At 44.3% G+C, this 23253-nt stretch overlaps 1 long non-coding RNA gene across 2 annotated transcripts; it reads left to right on the top strand.

The window, feature by feature from the left end:
- The first annotated feature begins 2994 nt into the window (after positions 1-2994).
- LOC106015924 (uncharacterized) lies at positions 2995-14149 on the top strand. 2 transcript variants are annotated; one of them, XR_001188259.5, is made up of 3 exons: positions 2995-3291; positions 4614-5252; positions 6277-14148. It is a non-coding gene; the product is annotated as an uncharacterized lncRNA (long non-coding RNA). The 2 variants fall into 2 exon arrangements; XR_005265772.2 differs by having other exon boundaries at positions 3001-3291; positions 4614-4819; positions 6277-14149.
- Positions 14150-23253: the final 9104 nt, after the last annotated feature.

The raw sequence follows: 23253 nt of genomic DNA, 5'->3' as shown, positions 1-23253 counted from the left end.
TTCAAAGGTAAAAAGTGTGTGTGTGTGTGAAGTGGGGCTTATTTTTCTTGATACCAAAAATGTCTGGAGGAGTGATGTTTGGCTGGGAAATTCCTGCCCAACCCCACAGGTCACCTGAATTCCCAGAAAGGCAATGGCTGGAGAGCACAAAACAGTATGTGAGAAAATATCAGACATGGAAAATGTACAGTAGCAGTTCTTAGGCCAGACACGTTAGAAAAATTAAGATGCACAATCAGTTCTGCCATCCTTTTCTGCCAGGTGATGCGAAATCTGATACTGAGACTAATACAAAAAAGTCACAAGGGACCTTGTACCTCTAGGATTTTTTTTGTTATTTTTCTGAGTTGAGATTTTTCTCTTTTTCTGAAAAAGTGGATTGCTGTATGTTGGCCCCACTTCCTGCTCTGCTCCTTCATCTTGGTACCTGGAAACCTCTGTGAGTCAGGGCTGGGACAAACAACCACAAAAGGAGGACAGATTTATCAAGAAAAAGTGCTGTGGACATTAGGTGGGATGCACTTCTCCTCATGTAACCCTCTAACCGGGATGCTGAGGGTGCCTCCATGGGGTGCCTCAAAGGAGGTACCTCGAGGTAGTGCATAGGAATGAACCTCCTCTGCTGGAGGTCATTGCTCCTCGTGATGGAAAAGCACACGGGTGAGTGTGGACTGGATGCCTGACTTTTAATCAGCTTATGCTAAGATGAATCCTCTTTGGAGATTTGATCTATGCCCAGGAGCTCCAAAAGAGCTACATCCAGGGCAAGGAGAGAGCTTAAGTGACAAGATTAATCTAGAAGCTTAGTCCCCTGAAGATGGTGATGGAGGAAAGAGATGGACAGATTGAGTTCTGCTGTGCAGGTTGAGGTAGGCATGTCTTTGGAGTGCTGACAAACCAAGACACTATTACAGCTGGCTGAGAACTGTCTAATTTTTATGACAAAAAAAAATAAACAAGCCAACAATATTGAAATGAAACATTTGGGCTCAGCTGTGTTCAACATTTATGCATACTCAGCTCACACAGGATGGAGACCTGGTGGCTAATTCTCTTACATAGACCAAGCCTGTATCTGGACTACATATCCCATGATGAATTACTGCCTTCTGCCTTGTTGCGTTTCTGTGTTTTGCGTTGGGACCCGCTGAAGCATTTTGGGGTGGGAAGTCTCAAACGTGCTGAAGCTTGTCTACTGAGGAGGCTGGGACCATAGGGCATGTGCCTGGCGACCTCTCAGCAGCTCATCCAGGTGCAAGATCAAGCCTGAAGCACGTCAAAGTGACGTATGAAATATTGCTTCCCAGAACAATTTATTCTATGAAAAACATTTTGATATTTCAACATTTTGTCCCGAGTCATAACGGAAACAAATACTGAAATATTGGAAATTCCTGTGGGATGAAATTCCTGTGAAGTTCATTTTTGCACTTAGTGAAAGTAAATACAAAAATGTCTTGTGGGTGATTTCTTGTTTTTTCTCCCCTAATTAAAGTTTCCTGATTCTTTTCCATGGTGCCAGGGCCAGTTTAAAGTGCTTATTCCCTTCAAGAGCCATTGCACGCAAATAGGCCTTGAGATGTCTCCATAGTGGGGAGGGAGATGCATATGGAAATCCAGATTTCTAGTGAGGGTAGTCCAAGGGTGGGGAGCAAAACCTCCTCCTTGCTCAGTTATGGGCACCTCTTTGCAGAGCACTGATTGTTGCTGTGGTTTGCTTGCTGCTTTGCATCAATGGGATACTGTCAGGAAGAAACAAAGATATGCATTTTTTATTCATTTTCTTCCTGGCATATATAAAATGTGCTGCTTTGTTGGAAACCTTTTCGGTTTATTTTAATAGCAGTGTGGGACGTCAGGAAACATTCAGATTTCAAGCCTTGCACAGTGGCAGAATTCACATTTCAATTAAGTTTGCAGGAAGGCTTCCTTTAGCCAGCAAGGTGCTCACCAGCACTAGTGTTCCTCTGCTAGTGTTCCTCTTCCTTGTCCTTTCTTCATCCCTAGCTCAAGTGACCATGGCTAGAAAGTTTATTGCTACCGAATTTGGCAAGGGCTTGACGCCAGTCTAGGGCTTTCCAAAGCAACTGGCATTTTTGGAAGACTTGGCCCATCTGCATCCTGAGATTCTTAGCCTGAGGTCCAAAATATAATTTTTGCTCTCCTTCAGTGTACACAAATATTACTGAGTTATGATGTCAGCTCTTTCTCCAGAATTTGCCTTTTCACAGAATTCCAGAACAGCTGAGGTTGGAAGGGACCTCTGGAAGTCATCTGGTTGAAACCCCTGCTTAAGCAGGTCCATGTAGAGCTTCCAAGGGCACTTAACATCTTTGGTGTGTTTGGAGTTTATGGGTGGCCTCTGAAGGGGGTAAAGTTTGGGAGGCCTGTGCAATCAGGGTGGATCCCTGCTGTATGGGTCCCCTGCTTTTGCCACTCTTCCAGCATCAGTTTCCCAGCATCGATGAGCATTTCCCAGCCGGAGCAGTTTAGGATGGTTGTCATTCAACACAAATGAACTGTTATCTTGAGCACAGACCATCCCTAGCATTTCCAGCACATTAGGAACCTGCTTATTATGTTTGTCTTTGGAAAGGAAAATATCACATGCAAGAACAAAGCCCCATGCTCATAACAACTGCAGGGTATCAGCACAATATTTACAATGTGGTGAGCATGGGGAGACACAGAGGGGAATGAACTCAAGGCTCTTTGTACATCCACTGGGGCCATGGCCCCACACCAGCATGGGTCCAGAGAGGTGATGTTCCCGAGTGACTCTGAATCCACTTGCAGAAACAGATTCTCTTGAAAATTGCTGTGCTTCCTGTGTATCTAATTTGGGATTAGCGAGCCAATACTGTGGTAATTTGAGCAAGTGGTTTTGGCTGTTCGGCCCTCTGAATGAATTGGGGTGGCTCCAGAAGGCACAGCTGCTTTCGAGTCCTTCTCTGCAGATTGATATGGGTCTGCTGCTCCTCAGGTGGCTACGACCACCATCAAACTGGCCACTGCAGAGAAGTTATTTAGGGCAGCAGTTAGGAGAACAATGTGTATGAGCCACAGAAACAAGCCAGGGAGTCCTTTTTGCAGGGGCTATGCCGGCTGCAAATCAAAGCCTCTGCTGGCAGGGGGGTGGATGGCTTACAGTGATGTCTGCAGCCATGGTTTGACAGCAGCTGATATGATGCCTCAGCAGTTTTATTAGCAAAAGCAGAAAATTCAGTATAAATATCCCCATCCCATTGCCACTTTAGTGTCCTACAGTAATCGTTCCCATCTACATCAATGGTAAGTTTATACATGTCTTGTTTTGAGGCCTTTGCATCTTAGGAGAAGTTAGCCATGTGAAATGTCAGGTAGTAAAAAATATTTAGTCATTTGGGATTATTGTCACTGCATGGCAAAATGAGTTGAGGTAGAGGCTTACCAAGTTATTGCACTTTTTTCACCCTTGATCCCCATTCAAATTAAATGTGGGGAGTCATTGTAATACAACATGAGCTACTAACCCATGTACAACATGTGCTACTTAACAGTGCTCTGTCAATGTAAGGGTACAGAAATACTGTATTTCTTAGCTGTTGTCCAATTTTTCACAAAATAGTTAAACTTCTCTAAATTTCAATGTGCATGGAGAGATTTCAGACCCAGCTTAGGTGTGGTGGGGCCAGGAGGGCAGATCTTATAAGTGAGTGATCACAAACGAGGTTGCAGGCCCTGATAGTACCCTCGTATGCACCTGAGCTCATTGCTGCCATGGTCCAGCCTGTACATTGTGATTAAATTTTGGAGAAATAATGCTAGCAGTGATAATATCGATGCTATGTAACGTTTCAGTGAATGGACATATTGCAGAGGAGTTGACTGGATTAAAAGAGATCACATAGATATGCTCTTAGAGATGTTTGTTTCTGTGACTTTCTGGAGACTACAAGAAATCAGGTTTCAATGTGCTTGCCAGGCACAAAAATAGTAAGCAGTTTGAGCATCAGAGCAACACACACAGTGCATGAGTATGAGGAATGGAGAGGTGACTTTTAAGTTGGATGGAAGTTGTGAAACATTGGTATGTTGAGCACAAAAAACTCATCAGCAAATTCAGACTCCAGGGTGGGGGTGGCTGATATGGCAAATAAAGCCTTGGGAGCACACATCAAGAGGTACATGCACGGGAAGCTGCCAGGCAGAGTAGGAGAAAACAAGCAGCAGGAGCTGTAGCTGTCTGCAGGGTTTTCCCAAGGGGACCAGACAGTCGGGAGGCTGGTGGTGAAATCCCCACAGCCCTGCTCATGCAAGCCCATCCCCGTGGGCAGATTTGGGTTCTGATCTGGAAATCGTCGCTTGCCCCTGTGTCTGTTCCCCCCCTCTCACAACTATGTGTGCATGGCAGGGTGTCATGATCAAATGCATGGAATTGCCCTGGAAAGGCGTTTTCCTCTGCTCTGTACAGACATGCCCAGTGCAACAGCGTTTGGGGCTATATATACTGATTGAAATAAAGAAGAGTGAGGAAAGCAAAGCTGACATTGATGATTGTTAATGAAACTTTTTTTTTTTTTTTTTTTGGAAAGAAAATAAAAAGTCGTCTAACATATCTACTTCTTCCTCAGGCATTGAGGAATTTGCTCCCTGCTTCATTTGCTTCCCTGCTGTGCTCTGGTACATGATTCAGAGCAGACCTGTCCTGCCATGTATGCTTCACACCACTCCATCCCGACAGACTGAACAGTGATGGAAACAACTCCAGGAGAGCCCGTCCTACCTGGGAAAGTACATGTATTTCTGCAGGGCTGCAAAGCTCTGCATTATCCCCCAGGTTACATTTGGCTTTGAAAAGCCACCCACTGCCTCATAAAGGCTGCGCCAACTATGCATCCTCCAGCTGGAAACACTTCCTGGGTTCCTGGTTTTCACCATGAGAAACCTCCACGTGAATCCCCCCCGGAGCAGGCTTGTCCTGCAGAGTCAACCTGCATCTGCTTCTTCCTTGACTTTGTCAGCTGGTGGGATTTATGGTGTTGGTACCCCACAGGAACTGGAGAAAAGCTGTAATTTGTTCATGGTGCAAGGCACTGTACAAATGCAGAATGCAGGAAAACAAGAAGAGGCCAGCTGGTGCTGAGCTGGGTGTATCAGCAACCACTCACATTTTTCTTGTATTTATTTTTATCATAGAGAAGGGTTTTTTTGTTCCTGAGTCAGGGGGAGACTGTCTAAAGTACTGCTGGTATTTGCTTCACTACCTTCCTGTGAGTGTAAATCTTTCCTTCTCCTTTCTCTCTATGGGGGCAAAACATCCAGTAAATCCCCTTTTTTAAACTAGTGATCAGATATATCAGCAGGCACAAAATGAATTGTGAATTGAGTTTAGATCTCCGCCTCTGCAGGGGGCTCTAGGTCTGCTAAACTTTCACACTTGATAGCCGAAATCTGCTTGTGATTAAAGGGGAAAATGAAAAGCAGACAGCTGAGGTGAAAGGTGCAGATTGCTCTGTTTTGCTGCCTGGGTTGGTACGTCAGGCTGCAGCGCTGTGGAAGGGCAGTGCCTGACATGCAAACCCAGCACAACCAAGTCAGGTGGAGATGCTGCGATTTCACTTCAATGCTGGCCTCAAACTCTGGTTTCCCATCTGCTAAATTTTGGAGAATATTGCAGCAATTGCACATACTTATATCTTCTAATTCACTAGATTTTTGCAAACACCCAGTGCTAGCGGCCCTGGGACAACCCCTTATATGCCTAGGGAAGGACTTGGCTGGCAGCAGCCACCGTTTGTGGGGCCTGAGACATCTCAGCAAGAAGGAAATTCCATCCCCAGGAGGTGGCTAGAAGCAGCATGAGGGCAGGAAACCTGCAGGAAAGGAAGCACGGAGGAGGGTGGCATTTGGTGATGAAGCAGTCATATATGCAAACCCCAATATGTCTGATATGGGTAGCAGGAGTTTTGTTTGTCTGTTCGATGGAAGGAAGGGACCAAGTCAGGAAGAAAATGCCCCCATAGAGAAACTCAAAAATTTCTTTCATATTTCAGGGAATAAAGGGACCATGTCTTCAAGACAATGTTGATGAAGGGCCAAATTTAAGTTGTCTAGCTACAGGATGCAGCTTTAGAATCATAGTACCTTTTCTGTACAGGGAGCTATGGCAAGAAAGCTGAGTAATAAGTGTTCTGAATTGCTGATTGCTACCCAAATTTTACCTAACTTGTTAAATACCTACTGGAAAATGTGGCCTGAAGCCTGATTTGTACACTGTTCAAATTGCTTTCACAGATGGAATGAAGCAGAAGAAAGCAATGAACTGGAGAGTAACGCATACACATGAACTGAAGCTACTTCAGGAGGAGGTACCTGAGACCCGAGACTGCAGAGAGGTGCTCTTGTACCTGGTGAATCGGCTGAAGCACCAGCACTGGCAAACAGCTGGAGAGGTGGCTCCAGCCTTCCCTTACTTCTTTCTAAACCCTTCCTCTTGGCTCCCTTCTCTCACCATGGCCATGGGCTGAGATCACATCAGGACTTATGCTCCACGTGGGCTCAGGTACTGCTTCTTGGCACTGCAGACTTCAAACCAGGGGCTAAGGAGTCCCTCCTATCTGTCCCCATTTCAAGCCTTATCACATCCCTGGAGCAGCATCTCCAGCTCGGGGGAAGAGGAACAGGCCAAAACACAAGGGTGGGAGGGACGTGGGAAGTTTGGATTGGACGGGCGAAGTGAACCTTTGCCTTGACTTTCATGCTAGGCATCTATTGCCAAAAGGGATGAATAATGTTTATGCATGAATTATCAACACAGAGAATCCCTGAAGCAACAAGTCGCTCCCCGCTGGCTGGTGAATGTTTTCACAGTGGCTTGCAGCTGGGCGCAGCACCCCTGGAGCAGTGCTAAAGACAGGCAGAGTTTTAAGCTGGTTGGAAATTGTCACCAGCAGGCTCTCATGGAGACACAGGACATCTCTCTAGCTCTCTTTTTCAGCTGGGGGGGCACGGTAAGCATTTTGTGCTGCTGTTTTCACAGGCTCTCTGATGTGCACATACTGAGAGATCCTACCACGGGGATCAGACAGACACTTTGTTCAAGTCTGCAGATGAAGTGGTGAGAAATTATTAAGAGGATTAGCTGCTGGTCCAAATACATGTCTGCTGGAGCAGCCAAAATACTGCTAGACGCAGGGAGAAAAAAATGTATTAGTTCATACTCTCTTTTGTATTGTCTATGGTTTCATAATTGAGGAGTTCAGAGTTCATGGGGGAGCTAAACCAGTGCAGCAGCAAAAAGGGTAGATTCCTGTAGCAGACCCTTGAAAGAAAAGAAAGCCAGGCATGTTATCAAAATGTGCTTTTAAATCCATGCAAGTTACCAAAAAGAACCAAAACCTGACAAGCACTCTGAAGGGTCAGGCCAGCCCCACCCTGACCAGGGGGCCTGGCAGCCATTTTAGGGAGGGCTGAGCTGACCTGATCTGCCATTTTCTGAGGCCCTGAATATATGAGCAGAAAGCTCAGAGAGAGCTCTATCATATTTTGGCTGGACTGGAACAAGTCCCTGGCCTCCCAGAAGAGGCTTCAGCACCTCTTTTGCCCACCTTTCTGCCATCCTGCTGCAATCTCCCCCTTCAGGCCTGGGATATATTTGCTCAGGACCTTGCCCCCTAACCCAGCAATATTATTCTGAAGCCTTTTACTTCTGAGTCAGTCTTTATTTCTTCTTGTTTTATGTGATATACAGACAAAAGTGTAATTTATTCAAGTTCCTGCAGTGGTTCTTGCCAGAATAAAGAGAAGTAAGAGCTGTCCAGTTGCATGACTGCTCACTACAGGCCTGGGACCCCAAATGTCCATTCCCTTAAGGACAAGTGGAGATATTTAGATTCCATGTTTAGTTTAACCCGTGGCTACAAAAGAATAATAATTCAGATTTTGGCTGACACTCCAGAGTTGAAAATCTAAAAGTTTTTCTTAATAAAGCTTTGCATACATATGAAGCTGTGCAGTGAACATAAATTACAGGAGAAAATTGATTTGTACATTAGAAACAGTAGAAAGGCAAGGAAGCACTGATGGTGTTAGCTGTGGGATCTGCTATGGGAATCTGTGGGAATGGGTTTAGATCTCATCTTGAGGCAACAGAAGGTGCTATGGGAGTCCTGGGATTGTTTTCAGCCATTTTCTATGATTCTGTGCCAAATTTTCCCTGGGTGCGATTTTTTTTTCTCTACTTCTGCTCCTAGTGATTCTGTTACTCTCTCTTGACAAAGCATAGGCTGAGGCAGTTACTTTCTTAGGAAGGTGAAAATATCTCCATATGTTAATCTGTAGTCCTGAATTCCTTTGGGATGACCCTAATGATATAAATACAGCTATGATTTATTATCCTCTGTGCTTAACACATAGATGTCCCACTGTACTCTTTGTTTGGAGTTCATTCACGCCATGCCCATGCATCACTTGCTGCTAACAAACTTGTTGATTCTGGATTTGAATTCACAATGTTCAAGGGATCGGCTGTCTTTGCAGCCTCGTACAGTTTTCTTCATCAGCCCTTTGACTCCCTCTGGATTTATTTTGTGGATATAAATAAAGCTTATTCTGCAGTTCTTTTAAGTGAGCTAAATATAAGTGGGGAGAAAAAGCAACAGACTTAGAAGCACAGAGAATGCAAGAAAAAACCTCTCGCTGAATTGTCAGGACTCCTCTGTTTTTATACCAAAGCTCTGCTTGTCTGAACTCATGACCATTACCCTGATCATGATGGAAACAGGCTACATGTTCCAAGTGTATCAGAATTAATGATCAGCTGCTGCAAAAAGATGGACACTATTTCTTAGTCTTAGCCTGCCTGGTGCAAAGTTGTTTTCCAGCATATGGGGTGTTTTTATGAATCTGTGAGTAATGTGATGTCTGTCAGAATTATTTGTATTATCACTATTAATTGTAGCTACCCAACTGCCGTTTTAACTGTCTGATGGGATGCAGCAGTATCTTTGCGGCATGAGATCATGACAGCTACGGAAAGGTGGAGGAGAAAAGTTTCCAGATCTCATGAAAAAAACACTGGAATTAATCCTCATCCTGCTGAAGTCAGATTTCAAATGATCTGATGTCCACACAGGCCTTCCTTCAAGTCCATAGGACTTTCCTGGATCTATAAATGTTCATTTTCCAGTACTGAGCTATATTCAATCCTTGGGTGTCCAGAGAGAGACTTTGCAAGACAATAACTGTTTGAAAATTTCCAAGTAATGGTATTTGAAATCTCCTCCTTATCCTGAAAAACAAACAAATAAATAAATAAATAAACTGTTTAATCAAAAGGAAGAATTGAATTAAAATGATAAGGATGAAATGACTCTTCAGCAGGTCATGTAGGGTATAATTTGTTTCTTGGCTCAGCCTGGTTCAGTGAATTCTCCTGCATTCAATCGTTCAGTTAGTTCTGAGTATTTACAGCAGCTTTGCAGTGTATCGTAGCTATTGCAGTACTAAGGTTTAAACTGATAATTAGAAGTACCTGAGGCTTTCTGTTTTTGGTTTTCCTACTCACATTTGGAGGGTGTGAGGGGTAAAAGGCAAACTTGGACATTTGAATTTCTCTCCTGGAATGGTGCTGCTTAAAAATTTGCTTAATCTTATCAGCCTCGCAGGACTCTGCTGTATGTGTGTGTGTTCCCTTACACAATTAGAGGAAACAGCCACAGTGGTGGAAACTCTGACATGATCACACCAGAAATGGTCAGTGGCTGAACAGCCATCGAAGACCACCCCACAATTCCCCTCTGCCTGACTTCTTGCATTCACTACCAATTGCAGGCAGGGTTTAAAGGTGATATTTACTCTCCGCCCACAGCAGGGGAAGGTTATGGCTTTCTCTGACTTCAGTGGGAAACTGCTGGGTCCATTTGCAGAAGCATCACTTGACGCTTTCTTCACCAGGCTGTCCAGGACCCTGATTTTGTCGTCCAAAATGAGGGTCCTTATGAGCCTGAAATGTGATAATGTGGCGTCCAAAGAAGAGACAAGTTTGTAGGGCAAAGAGATTTTATTAGATTATCTAGACTGAAAAATATTGGCAAGCTGTGGGACACACAGGTGCCTTTTCAGGGCAGATCTGAAGAAAGACTTAAATTCCATCAAAATGTCCCAGGTAAGCTGCAGACAAAAGGCGGCCTTGTGGCCTGCAAGCTGACATCTGTTTCCAGCTTTAGCAGTTAATACCTCTCTTATGTTTGCCCACCACTGTCTGTAACTACCAATACATGGGCAAACTAACATGTTGTCTTGATAACTGGGGAGGTGCATGTGTGCACCCCCATCAGACAGTGACAAATTTAAGCAAGTAGAGACCTCAGTGAAAGTACACTGAGGGAAATGAAGAATAACAGCATTCATTGCTTCGAGGGAACCTGGCAGGATGGGCAGTTCCCCTCGTATTTTGGCACTCCTGCTTCTGATCTGGGGACCCTAAGAACTGAGGGGAAAAGAAAGAAGGGGAGAGGAAAGAAAAGAAACCTTGTTATTCAGACTTTTTTAAACCTCCATCAAAGGGCTGGTTTGCGTTTTGGACATGTCTCAATGTAGGTTGTCATTAGTGACTGACTAGCTATATTTGAATAGATACAAGTGACAACTCAGAGCCTTTTCCCAGCCTTTTTTCTTTTACTCTGGTATGTGGAAAAAAAAAAAAAAAAGGTTCATTGCATTCTAAACTACATCTGCAGATGGTGTGTGCTCCTTGGCTCCAGTTGGGGCTCGAAGTGAAACACCACAAAATGCCTATTGTTGCTAGCACATTCTGCCCTGCTCTGGTAAGAAGCCCTGCTTGCTCTCAGCAGATTTGGATCCTGGTTCCTGTCCCTGATGTTTTCGTATGAACTTTTTTGGATGGCATGCCAGACTTTCTGAGGTTTGCCAGTTTCTGATTATAGGCTGGTTCTTGGGAATGGGAAAAAGGCCATGGTACCAATTCTCATCCTGCCCCAAATGTAGGCTGCATCCCAGGACCACTGAGGTCAGCAGAACAGTAACAGTGGATGTCAGAGGGAGTCTGAAACCACAATAACTCCACTGAAACCCTTGGAAGGTGGGTAGAGTTCATCGCTGTTACACTTCCAAGAACTAGGGAATTTTGATCCACAGAGACATATGTCTCCCTGATTCCCAGTGATTTCTTAGCTCTGGTGCAGGTTAGGAGCTGAGCCCTGAAATAATTTGTAACTGTGCTTCCAGTGCCTCAGGGTGTTCAGACCTACCTAATATTATTTGTATTACTGCTGTATACCGAGATCCTGGCTGGAACCTGGGCTCCTTGAAGCAGAAAGAGCCATACAGGCTGGGATTTATCTGGCCACTTGCTGATACTTAAGAGTGTGGGTGCCTACTTTGGAGCTACAGCCTATGGAAACAGTACAGTCAATAGAGTCGATAAGAAGTGGGATATCATGAAATAATCACCTAAAAGTGATCTCCTAAGAAAGTCTCATTTTCTCCATTAACTGCAAATTAAAAAAAAAAAAAAAAGTCTATTTTTTCTTCATTAACTGACATCTGTGTCATAGATGTCTAAATTTAGGTAGGAGGTGTGCCATCCAGAACGGGAGTCAATGTCTCCTTCAGAGAGGATATACTGTTAGTCAAGACAGCTTGGCCTGGGAAGTGAAATGCAGATGCAGTGAATTTTACTTCACTTGGGTGCTTTTAGACACCAGCTATGCCAACTCTTAGGTTTGCCATCCACTCCCCTGCTGCTTCTCCCAGTGGTGAATCTCTTATTTACACATGGGCCTGGTCTGCTTTAAACTGAGGTCTTTAGAAATAAGGTATCCAGAGTCATTAGTCACTCCTGAAATCCTGGCTACCTGATTTTCTTCTCAGGTCCTCTTCCCCTCTCTCTTCTCACTCTTTCAAGCTCAGTTGTTTTGGTTACAAGAAGTGCAAACTTTCCTTTCTTTGCAGCCTTTGTCCCAAATACTTTCATCCTCACAGGACACTTTTTGCTATCTTCCATCATCTTTGGAACAGATCAGCATGTTTTGGAAACCTAATTCTCCAGTGGTAGTGAAGTGGTATTTTTCACCTGAGCTCAGTAGTGTTTTAGACCAGCTGAGGCTACAGCTTTTCATGTTCTGTGATGTGCTTCGATCAAAGGCGGGAAAACACAAAAATGTTTGCTGAGTTTTGTTTTATGGATCAGAGGAGGCTTTTCACTCCTTCGTGAGTTGTTCGGGACTTAAAAAAAACAAGTCCCCAGTCCTTGCATATTCAGTTCAGATGCTGACAGAGCAGATGGTGAGAGAGTATTTTCTCTTCAGCCTCTCCATGTGCACTCACGCAGTTCAGCGCAAGAGGCCTTGATCCCGCCTGGGCCTGTGGCCATTCCTGCAGTACACATGCTGGATGATAGCACATTTTCTTTTCTCATGTCAAACGCTGGGTGTGTTTCCATCCCTTAGATAAACTTTATGGTGTTTCTATTTCCCTTTCCCCCATGGTACTGATTATCCCAGAAATAGATAGGAGCTGGAAAGCTCTGTTCTGGATCCTGTGTTGCATCTGGCATTGTGACTGGATCCATTTTTGGGGCTGTGATAATTTCGTGTTTGCCCTTGTGCCAAGACTCTTCTGTTTTTAAGTTTTATTATTTTTTCCCTCCATGAATTGTATAGATTTTTTGTCAAGTGTTTCTTGTTTGAATCCTCTTGTTCTCTTCTTCTTTTTATCTTTCTGCTTCTCCATCTCCTTGACTTATTCTTTGTCGTTTGCTGGGTCACTCACCCTGGTCTCACAGCACTGAGCTGAGACCCCTGGAGGTGTCACACAGCAGCAGTGGGGCACGATGTTCTTCAGAGACAAAAAGGGGGCAAATGTCTTGAAGCTTAGCCCTGCCTGAAGAGAAGCTTAAGCCCTGGAAACCCACTTGTTTATCACATATGATCTTGTCACTCTGCTGTTATTCTGGAAGGCTGTGAAACTTCGGCAGAGGGCGGGTGTATATTGAGTTGATACACAAAGCTTTGGTGTCCTTCTGGGAAGAACAACACGTCAGTGTTGGTTCTTCTACCGGGACAAGTATGAAGTGTATCTCCCAGGCCGTGGCCCAAGCTGTAGGTGATTGCTGACTTTGGTCTGTCTGAATCCTGAGCAGAAAGGTTTTGTGTGTGGCATCTCCCTGAAGGGATATCGGGGAGAAAAAAGCTTCTGCCTGAGGCAGGGACACTGACCATCCTGGGCAGCTAACAACGACATAAATGCGTGGCCTGCCACCCTTGGAAGTAGACCACTTCAGCTTTTCCTTTGAGATGTTTGTAGGGCAAACTCCTCGGGGAGGCGGTCCAGGAATTTCTAGAGTGTCTCACCATTTATAAGCAGATAATTACTTTTGTGTGAATGGTTTAAGATGTTTGAGTTTTTTCAGATGCTCCTTAGGTATCTGGAGAGCTACGTCTCTCCTTCTCCTGCCTGTTCCCATGGGGAGGTAACTTCAGTGTCCCAGGAGTCTGCTACTTTGGAAACTCCATAAATATGAACCTGGGACATCTCCTGCCAGGGGAGGCAGGATCTTCTCCATCATTTGTAAAGATCTTTCAGATCCTTGAGATGCAGTTATTGTTTTGACCTTATTGTGAAATTTCAGGGGTCATGACTCAAGAAATAGTTGTCCATATGGAAATAAGGACAGGACTATTGAGCATTGTAGTCATAACACTTTAAAGACTAGATAAACAAGTGCTATGGGAAGGACATAAACTTTTGTTTCAGGGCAAAACTATTGTGGGTCAGGAAGTAATTCTCCTTTCAGACCATTTATTCTGTAACTGATGGCTGCAACAGAGGCTGGACACTCTTAGAATCAATATCCCATGGCAGAGGCACCTCTGTTTATTTGTTACTTCCAAGTTTTGCAATGAATTCATTGGGATAAACAATCTTTTGTTTTACTCTTGCAAATTTGACCACCTCCCCTCTTCTTGTATTCCCATACTTTATTTCCTCCTTGGCACTAATTGCTTGCTTTCAGTCAGCATGTTTCTGCTTTTCAAGCCTGTAAGCCATGATCTGGGGGGCACAGTCACATTTACATCCCTTCGCAGATGGCCCGTTTCTAGCACTGTCAGTCCTTGGGGTTTATTTTTTGCTCTCTTTATGCTCAGGGACAGACACTGCTCAGTTGGTCTTTGTGATTCTAATCTTTTTTTTTTTTTTTTTTTTTTTTTTTAATACAGTTTGAGGAGCAATGAACTTGAAAAACAAGATCCCTTTCTCTGGGGCAAGAAGGCACCTGAATTTTGGCCTGTCTGTACCACCCACTAAGGATGTGCGTGACAGTTTAGAGAGGGCTGAGAGCAGTGTATTTGTCGTCATTGTAATGCCCTTTGTTGTTTCCATATAGTTCCCATTTCTGCAGACACCATCTGTTTGTTGGGATTTTTTTTTCTGCCTCGTCACTGCAGGCTTCAGGAAATGCCATCTTGCCAGGTGGCATCTCTATTTGCTACTGCTACAGCAGCTCTAGAAGCAGGTGCAGTTTGTGGCATAATGTCGCTTTGTGCCAACCCATTACGAGCCATGGCCCTTTCAGGGACTTGGATGGGGTTATTGCTTTAGCTCAGCTCCATTCGAGACGTGGGCATTGCATCTGAAGTGCCACTGGCAGCTGACTTCTCACTTTGATTTATGCTAACCTTAGAGCTGCTGGTAATTGCATGCATGTTCTTGTATTCAGAAAGTTTACGCAGTAGCCAAGGAGCAGGGATGTCTTCATGCAGCTCTGGGAGGATGAATGGCTCATTTTGATGAGCATCTCAGACACTTTGGGGCATGTGAAAAGGCCTGCCTGTGTGCTTCTTCTTGTGACAACAGAAAGGCTGGTGGAAGAAGAATTGATAATACTGCAGCTCTGTTCTCCAAGACTTTCTGAATTGATTTGTGGATATTTCATCAGCCAAAATAATACATGCAGAGCAATGGTTTTGTATAGTGTGATTCTGTGGCTCATTAAGTGAGCCACAGAATGAGTTGGATGACCAGCTGGGGCTTGTCTTCTTGGTATCCCTTACAAGTAGCATAAGGGGGAAGTGGTCAATGCACAGTTTTTACTTGGCAACTTCATCTACCTGCTTCAACTGAACCCACGGGGCCACATCAGAGTGCACAAGAAATGGTCAGAAATTCTTCTCATACTGGTGCTTCCTCTGTGAGTGCCCAGAAGATGTTTTGTAGCTGTTTTACATGGAAATATGTGTTCTGGAATAGGCAGTGAAATTCTAAGCTACCAGGCATTTCATATTTTAGATAACACCTCTCCAAACAATTCCTTAGACTCGTTGACTTGTTCATTTTTATGCACTGCAAGGAAAAGTTTGCATACAGCCAGGAGATTAAAGGAGATGGGAAACGAGAAGCTGGTGTCAGCGCAGGGTGTTGCTGTATTACAAGTCCTTGTGTAGCAATATGCTTTTTTTCTGCAGCTGCTCAAAGAAAATTTATAAGGAAATATGAAGAACACAGGCGGTGTTCAGAGATGAAGTGGGAACAGTGCAAATGAGATTCCTTTTGAATCACGTACAGATGTTCAGGTGAAGAGAATGGGAAGAGCTTTTCACTGGGTGAAAATAAAACACCAAGGAATCATAGGTAAGAAAATCCGTGCTTTCTCTCGTGTGGAGGTGCTTGTGTTTGCACCTCCTCATCAATTGCAAGGACAGTCAGGACATCTTATATCAGCTTTGCTCCTACTGCCCTGCTGCAAACATCCCAAATGCCAAAGCTGGTGCCCTCCTTCATCCCCACCTTGAAGCAAAGCTGAGGTCTTCTCTGACATTCCCTCAGCCCGTCAGCAGGAGCTCTCAGCTCTCAGCCTCATTTGTCACATTCAGTGTAGCTTTTCCATGCGCAAATGAATAACAGATTGCTGGAGGAAGTTGTGCTCTTTTGCCCTGCTCCCAGTCACAAGGTGAGTGTGTAACAAACTCCCAGAGGCTGCTTTTGTGTTCCACATATCAGATTGATCTCCTGCAATGAGCACCTGGGCAGGACTCCCTAAAGCCATTAAACTTGGAAGGCAATGCACTAATTTTCCCCAGAAATCATCTCTTCTGTCACTGTCAAGAACATCCTTCCAGTCCCTTGCGGGTGCCAGCAAAGCTGTAAACATGGAATCTGTTACAGTCCTTCAACATCTTTGTTTACAGCTGCTCTAAATACATTCATGTGAGTAATCCCTGCACCTCAACACGTTCCCCACATTGCCACCATGCACAACTATCCGCTTCAATGCAATTCATCATGCTAATAGAGATAATTCAATGGATCCTTCTCATATTTGCAGAGAACAGGTGTACCCTAGCGATGAGGATGAGTTTAGAAGCACTGTGGAAAACACTGCCTTTGGAGAAAATTGAGGTGGTTGTTCATTGTTCTGTTTCTTCAAAATAAATGTCAAATGAAAAACATCACCCAAGTCTTGTTCCTCTTTCTGAGCTGATCTAAAGCTCCTCAGGAGGTGCTGAAATCACTGCCTTCAGTCCAAGAAGCTTTTATTTAGGCCTTTTATTCATGTTCATTTCTCCTCAGCAGTTAGGTAAATGTAAATATCTGGACATGCTGTTAAATGTGCTGTGAGCAGAGTTGACAATACCACTAAGAAAGGTCCAATACTGATTTCAACCTAAGTGAAAAAGACGATTATGTGATCATTCTATCCGACCATCTATTTTTTATTTTATTTTTATTTAAATCTCATGGCTAATTTCAAACCAGTATCAAAAGGAGGAGGAAGATCTCCGATACAATGAAGTTTCTGCAAATACTTTGAAACTTGGCAGCTGGGTAGAGGATAGAGATGTGGGATAGTGATAAGTGTCCTGAAAATGGAGAGAAGTGGTTGAATTTCTTTCAGTCTGCTTGTTAGTATGTTATGCTGGCTGGCTGGACCATAAGCACATGGCTTGGGACAAAACGTGGGGTATTTTAGTGCTTCTCTGGTAGGGCAGAGCAGAAGGCCTAGGGAGAACTAGGGTGATTGCAGGGGGTTGGTGTTGGCAGCCGAAGGGCTTGTGTTGAGGTGAAACCATATTTCCTCAGTCTCACTGCTCACACAACTGCTTGCTTAACGTGGGCAAAAGAATGTATTTTTCCCTTGCATTGTGCATAAAATTTCCTGAAACATTTTGTCTCAAATTGACTTGAAATATTTAGCCTGCAGCAGATATCCGGAGCATAACATTTCAGCCCACACAGTTGAAGTCTGGCAAAATAGGAATTGATTGAAAGTAGGGTCTGTTCCAGGACCATTCAGGAGGAGACTGAAGGGGACAAGCTCTGCTACTCGTTTTACCCCACTTCTGCAAAATATCACTGGAAGTGCTGGCTACTACAGCCATCCTCCAGATATAACCGAGTTAAGTAATAGAAGCTATTTCCCAAAAGAAAAGCTGCACTGAGGCTCTCCAGAAACCCAGTGCTATTGCCTGAGGTGTTTCGCTGGCAGCAGAAGGCAGACCTGGGGTCAGGATATCATTTTGGCTGAACTGTGTGTGCAAAAGCAAATGTGCCAGAAGTACCGGAGAAGGGGAGAGGAGGTGGCAGCAGAAAGCCCAGAGTGGCCACAAGACAGCTCCGAGCATAACCCCAGCTGACCGCTAAGAGGGTGTTTTGAGTATAGAGTTGACCAGAAAAAGAGACCAAGAAGACAGGGAGAAGCTCTTCCTTAGGTTTTGGCTCCCGCTATGCCCAGTGGAAAATGGGAACATGAACTTTCTCTGCAGATAAACAGGACTGCACCAAAAATACTCAATTCAATTAACAGCTTTTGTAATGGAAACATTCCCATGGTCCTAAGGATCAGCTCTGTACTGTGGCTAAATGATCTTGCATTCCATTTACATACACAATGAAAGATATGCATATATGTTTAAAATAAAAGAACACTCAATAAAAGGACTGAGTATCACTTTATAGGTTTTTGAAAGAATTGTACTTAAATTTGAGTTTATTCCCATTTGTCATGTTGGGTGAGATACGTATGATCAAAAGTAGATGCACGGAGCACAGCCATTTCCATCTGAGCTGGACTCTGTAGCTGCCTTTTCTATTTTTCCATATCTAGGGTATAATTCTGCATGTCTTAAAATAGGCCTCTAAAGTAGGTCAGACAAGGCTCTCCTTAAAACCACCTATTGAAGAGCATGAGGGTGGCCAGCTCTACCTTGTCGGCATCTGAAATGAGGTGAAATAAATCCCCCCCACTGCTGATCCCCAGGTACGTGGCGCCTAATGCCTGCCCTGGGGTGGGTGGTCTGATCTGTCAGGTCCTGGGCTGGATGACAGGACTGTTTGGAAGTGGTTTCCATGAGCTGTCTGTGCAGTTTCCTTTGCAGACAAATTTTAGCTTTTTATCCTTTAGATGGTGGTGGGACACTCCGGCCCTGACCGTATGTTGTCTTTCTGCAGGAGATGTGTGTGAGGTGCCTCACTTCTGCTCCATTTTAGCAATCCAGCCGCTGACCCTGGGCACTGTTTTTGCTCTCTGTGGGATTTTTGGTGCCACTGGGTTTGAAGTGTTGTCCATTAACCCAGCTTTAGCAAGCTTACAAAGGAAGGAGAGTGGTGTGGTGAAAGCACCCCACTGGGTGGCAGGAGATCTGAGCTCGGCTCTTCACTCTGCCACAAAAAAAATATCACTGTTGATCTTGGGTGCGTTTCTTACACTTTCTGCTCCACCACAGTTTCCCCATCTGTAAAATGTGAATGATTTTTACCTACCTGGCTGAAAACTGAGAACCTCATAACTGGAACTCGAGGAACCTAGAGGGAAGTTCTGGTCTGGATTTGCTCATGACAAAGCATCTACTAACATATTTTCAGCCGGTGCCTGGCAGAGCATAAATGTTCAAATTTCTGTTTAAATAAGCTCTTTCATCAGATGAAAGAACATACCAGGAACCGGTCAGCAGTCTGCTCTGCAGAGTGGCCCCTGAAAGGGGAGCTCAGACCAAGGAGTTAATAGCTTCCAGGTAATGAGGAGAGCACAGAGCTGCACCAAAATGCAGTCGGTACCTGAGGACTGACCCAGGGAGCTCCTTTTATTCTGAGCAATCCCATTTATCAACTGCTGGTCACCTCTGCAGTGGGAGGGCAAGGAGAAGGAGGGCAGTCTTTTGGTGGACATTGAACCATAACCTGTGCCGTAAAGGATTTGGCTTGAACTGGCATGAATTAAAGGCTTTGGTCAGGTTGGCCTTGGAATTGTTTAGGATGAAACTGATTCCTTTTAGCCTTTGAGAGGGCCCAATTTAAGCTGTTTAACTGAGTAGCATGGAAAATACTGCACTTTAGTTATTATGTGGTCAAACTGAAGAGCAGACGCCATTTACCGATACTGCTGGATCCATAACCTCACATCCTTTCGGAAACACCATACTCATTACACTTTCTATCATTGTCGTTATGGCCACCAGCGAAGAAAATCCAGCCTGTTTTATCCATTATGTTTCTTGGATTCCATGTTGCTTAGAAGGCTTACATGTCCCCCAGCCCATTTGCTGCAGGGCAGCACATGTTCATCGCAGGGCTTGCACTCCATTGGGAAATGTGTGTCTTTTGAGACACAAGGGCAGGAAACGCTTCTGTGAGATGTCAATGGCCTTAGAGTTTATTAGGATAAATGTGGTCGCAAAGGCTCTTATGAAAAGAAAACACTTCTAAGAGACTGATTACTTGTTCTTCTAACCCTAAAGTTTTTTTTTTTTTTTTTTTTTTTTTCCTGTCTGGCTGCAATGGCATCTTGCTTTACTTGTGCAGTTTGCTGCCTTGGACAGTCTCTTTGCCCGTCCTACCTGGGAGATGGTTTCTGCTAGCAGCATTGAAAGAGCCTGGTCTGTGCCTCCATGACCATCCAAAATCAGGGTCTGATTATTTTGCTCAGACCCATTTTCCATCAGTGTGGTTCCTCTGAATGGATATCGATCCCACTGTCATCACAACTGAATTGGGCTGATCTCATGCGTGCTGATACCTTAGTCATGATTAACATTTTGAGTGGAGGTTAACAGTGATTCTCACCTGACATGAAGTGACAGAGTGTGAACTTGAGAGCTTTGTACCAGCTGACTGTCTCACCTAAATTTTGGACAATAAGTCCAATAAGTAATATAGACAAAGGAAAGTGTTACTTTTGACTGCTTTCTGGAATAAAAAGTGTTTTTCTCTTTATAGCTTCCCTGAGGAGCTGTGAATGTACATAGAGGAGCAATGAGAAAAAATTAGGAGAGGAAAATTCAGGACAACTGCTAGTAAACTGAGGTGTTAATCTTCTGACCTGCTCTCAACCCTTCACTGCTCCACCTGTGATGACCATTTCTCAGCAACATGCAATGGGAAAAGAGATGGAAATGGTGAAGGAATGGAAATGGCATCTTGGTTCAATGGGCACTGTCTTCACTTGGGTTTCAAATGAAGAAGAAAACAGAAATAAAACACCAGTCCCCTTCCAGAATAAAATAACACTGTGAGGGGACTCAGGGGCTGGACTGCCAGTGCTGATTGCTGTCCCAGAGGCATAAAACCCCCCACTTTGAGCAGCTGCCCTGCTCAACATGATGGGAACTTCTGGTGCCACACCAAAATGAGCGTGAAAGTTCCTCAGTAAAGAATTTTATACAACGATTGGATGAAAAAGAGCAGAGGCACAATCCTGCCCCAGCAGGCAATAAGCCTGGATGATCTTGGAGGCATTTTCCATTCCTGTTGTCCCTGTTTTGCACCACAGTGATTAAGCCTCAAAGCGGTCGGTGTTTATCTAAACCCTTTTAGTCTGGAAAACAGGCAGGAATCCGCTGGAAGGAGAGACTTCTTGTGAGTTTTCCTGCCCTCCCTTGTGCTGGCGGTTGGAAACACTGTGGGGCCGGCATTGTTTATGATCTTTCTTTGCTCCCACTTCTGGCCCAACCCTTTGGAAGTGCAGAACCACACAAACAAACAAAAAATAATTATATATAAAAAAGAAAAGCCCTAGGAACAAGACACTTCAAAGTCAGTCTGAATGTCGGCAAAAAGGTCTGCTGGAAATGCTTTGTCCTTTGCATGTGGAGCAAGATGCTGTCCCTGCCACGGATGCTGCGTGCACAACTATTTCCCCTCAAGCAGACCATGCCTGTGGCTAAGTGGCACAAGGGGAAATTGTCCTCTCCGCGCATTGTACCCCTGCTCACGGAGGTGGGCTTTCCTCCAAACCCCTGCACACCATCCTGAAGGTCACGATGATGAGCAGAGCAACAATTCAGTGACAGATCTGTTCTCCCACTGCGCTCTTCGTGAAGGGACTCCCTGCTGCAGCTGCTCTGCGATCTTCCAACGAGCTCTTCTTTCACTGTGCTTGTTTATGTCTTTCTTTTCCTTAGGTCAGTAAAAGCTGTTGTGTTGAAGCTATGTTTCTTATTAGGAAGGTTTCTGTGGTCCAGGATGGCCTGTCATATCTTTTTCTTCCTGTGTGTGAAATAAATTTGGAAAGTTTGGTTTTCATTCGGCTGTAGAACAAAAACAAATTCCAAAAAACTCACAAAAGATGGGCTTGTTTACTGATATAATCACAGCATGGCCCCTGCGGCGGGGCCCAAACCAGTGCCTATTCCATTAGTGTCAGCGTGGCTATTGTGAAGGACAAGTTCAAGACCAACCATGACAAGACACGCGAATATAGAAGTTCCTAAACAGTCACTTAATTTGGACATCCCCTTCTTTAATCTCCTGAAAATAAATATAAACTTTCCTATTTAGACTGCAGCAGAATCTGAAAAAAAAAAAAAGAAAAAAAAAGACTGTTCTTCATTAATATGAATGAAGTTATAAATTAGCAGCCTCTCCTGTGATAAAAATCACTTTATAATCAGCATGGAGTCTAGGCAAGCACTCCATCACTCACGTCTTTATTTAATACAGGTTTGGGAGACAACAGCTTTATCTCTGGCTCTGCCAAAGCTGGTCTCCACTAAAGACCAGTACTGCTACTATTTGCAGAGCTTTGAACAAGCTGGGTGTGCCTGTACCAGTATTGCCTCCATCCTGCCAAAGGGAACCTGTCTGTCCCAATCACAAATCAAACCTTTTTTCCAAGAACTGCAGTTTGGTGTCATGGGAAATTGTCTGCCAGTTGCCAGAAATGATGGCTTGTGTGAGCAGCAGTTGCTTCTCCACAGCCAAGGACGTGCTGTACCTAAAAAGCTGACTTACGCATCAGCTCCGTTCCTTTATAGGAAGGCTTGCTTTATAGAAATGTAAATTTAGGTGATGCTTAAACCAACTGAGCCTCCGTCTTGGTTGGGACCTTTGATCTGAGTGGAATATCATGACAATAGCAACAATCTCAGAGGAGCGAGGCTGCTAACAAGCAATGGCCACATTGGTTGGATAGATGCCAGGGTATGGCTGACAGGGATGACGTGCCACAGGAAAAGAGCAGGGACAGTCAGAAAATGCTTTTTTTTTTTTTTTTCCTGTTGTTTGGAAAAATCTATGGCGGGAGAAAGTGGGTCTTATTGATAAAGCATTGGCCTAAGACAAAGAGCTGTGTTAAATACCGTTGCTGGCACAGGCTTTGGGTGTGCATCCAAGAATAAGTCATGGGACCTTCGCCCCTGGTTCTCAGCCCATAAAATGGAGATGTGGAGGAGGAGAATAACAGCCCCTTTCCTTTATCCTTGCTTTGTATGTTGCAGACCAAAAATCTTGGGGGAAGGGGCAGCATCAGGAACAATAGAGGCTTGTTCTCTTTTCAGGCCTCTGAGCATTGCTGTGCAACAGACGCAGGTTGTGCTATCTGAAGGCCTCTTTCAAGGTTATGTGGTTGGGACCAGCGCTTATTTCTAGGCTTTAGAATTAGAAAATGAAAGGACCCAACTGTTTCAAAGGTCAAAGTGTCCACCTGTCCTGGGAAGGCTCCTAGACTGATTTTCTAGTGTGTACTGTAACATTTTACTTTGCTTGGAGTATGAGATGTGAGTTCAGTGGCAATTTGCAGCCCAACGTGGTAACTTAATTGGCAAATCTTTGAAGGAGAAAGTTTGGGCTCAGCAAAATCTAACCTTCCTTCTGGGACCGCATTCCACTATAAGGCTGTCAGTTTGTCCAAGACTTAGCTTTCACCAGAAATGCCCTCACTACTGCGAATATAAACTGTTCCTTGTGACATAACGAAAATGGAGAGGATGGTTCCTGATTCTTGACTCTGTATTTCGTTTTGATTTTGTGTATTTTTAT

The sequence above is a fragment of the Anas platyrhynchos genome, chromosome 4 (genome assembly GCF_047663525.1).
Source record: "Anas platyrhynchos isolate ZD024472 breed Pekin duck chromosome 4, IASCAAS_PekinDuck_T2T, whole genome shotgun sequence".
Classification (NCBI taxonomy): domain Eukaryota; kingdom Metazoa; phylum Chordata; class Aves; order Anseriformes; family Anatidae; genus Anas; species Anas platyrhynchos.
Note: the sequence above shows the minus strand (reverse complement) of the source record. Positions and strands in the feature narration are given on the sequence as shown.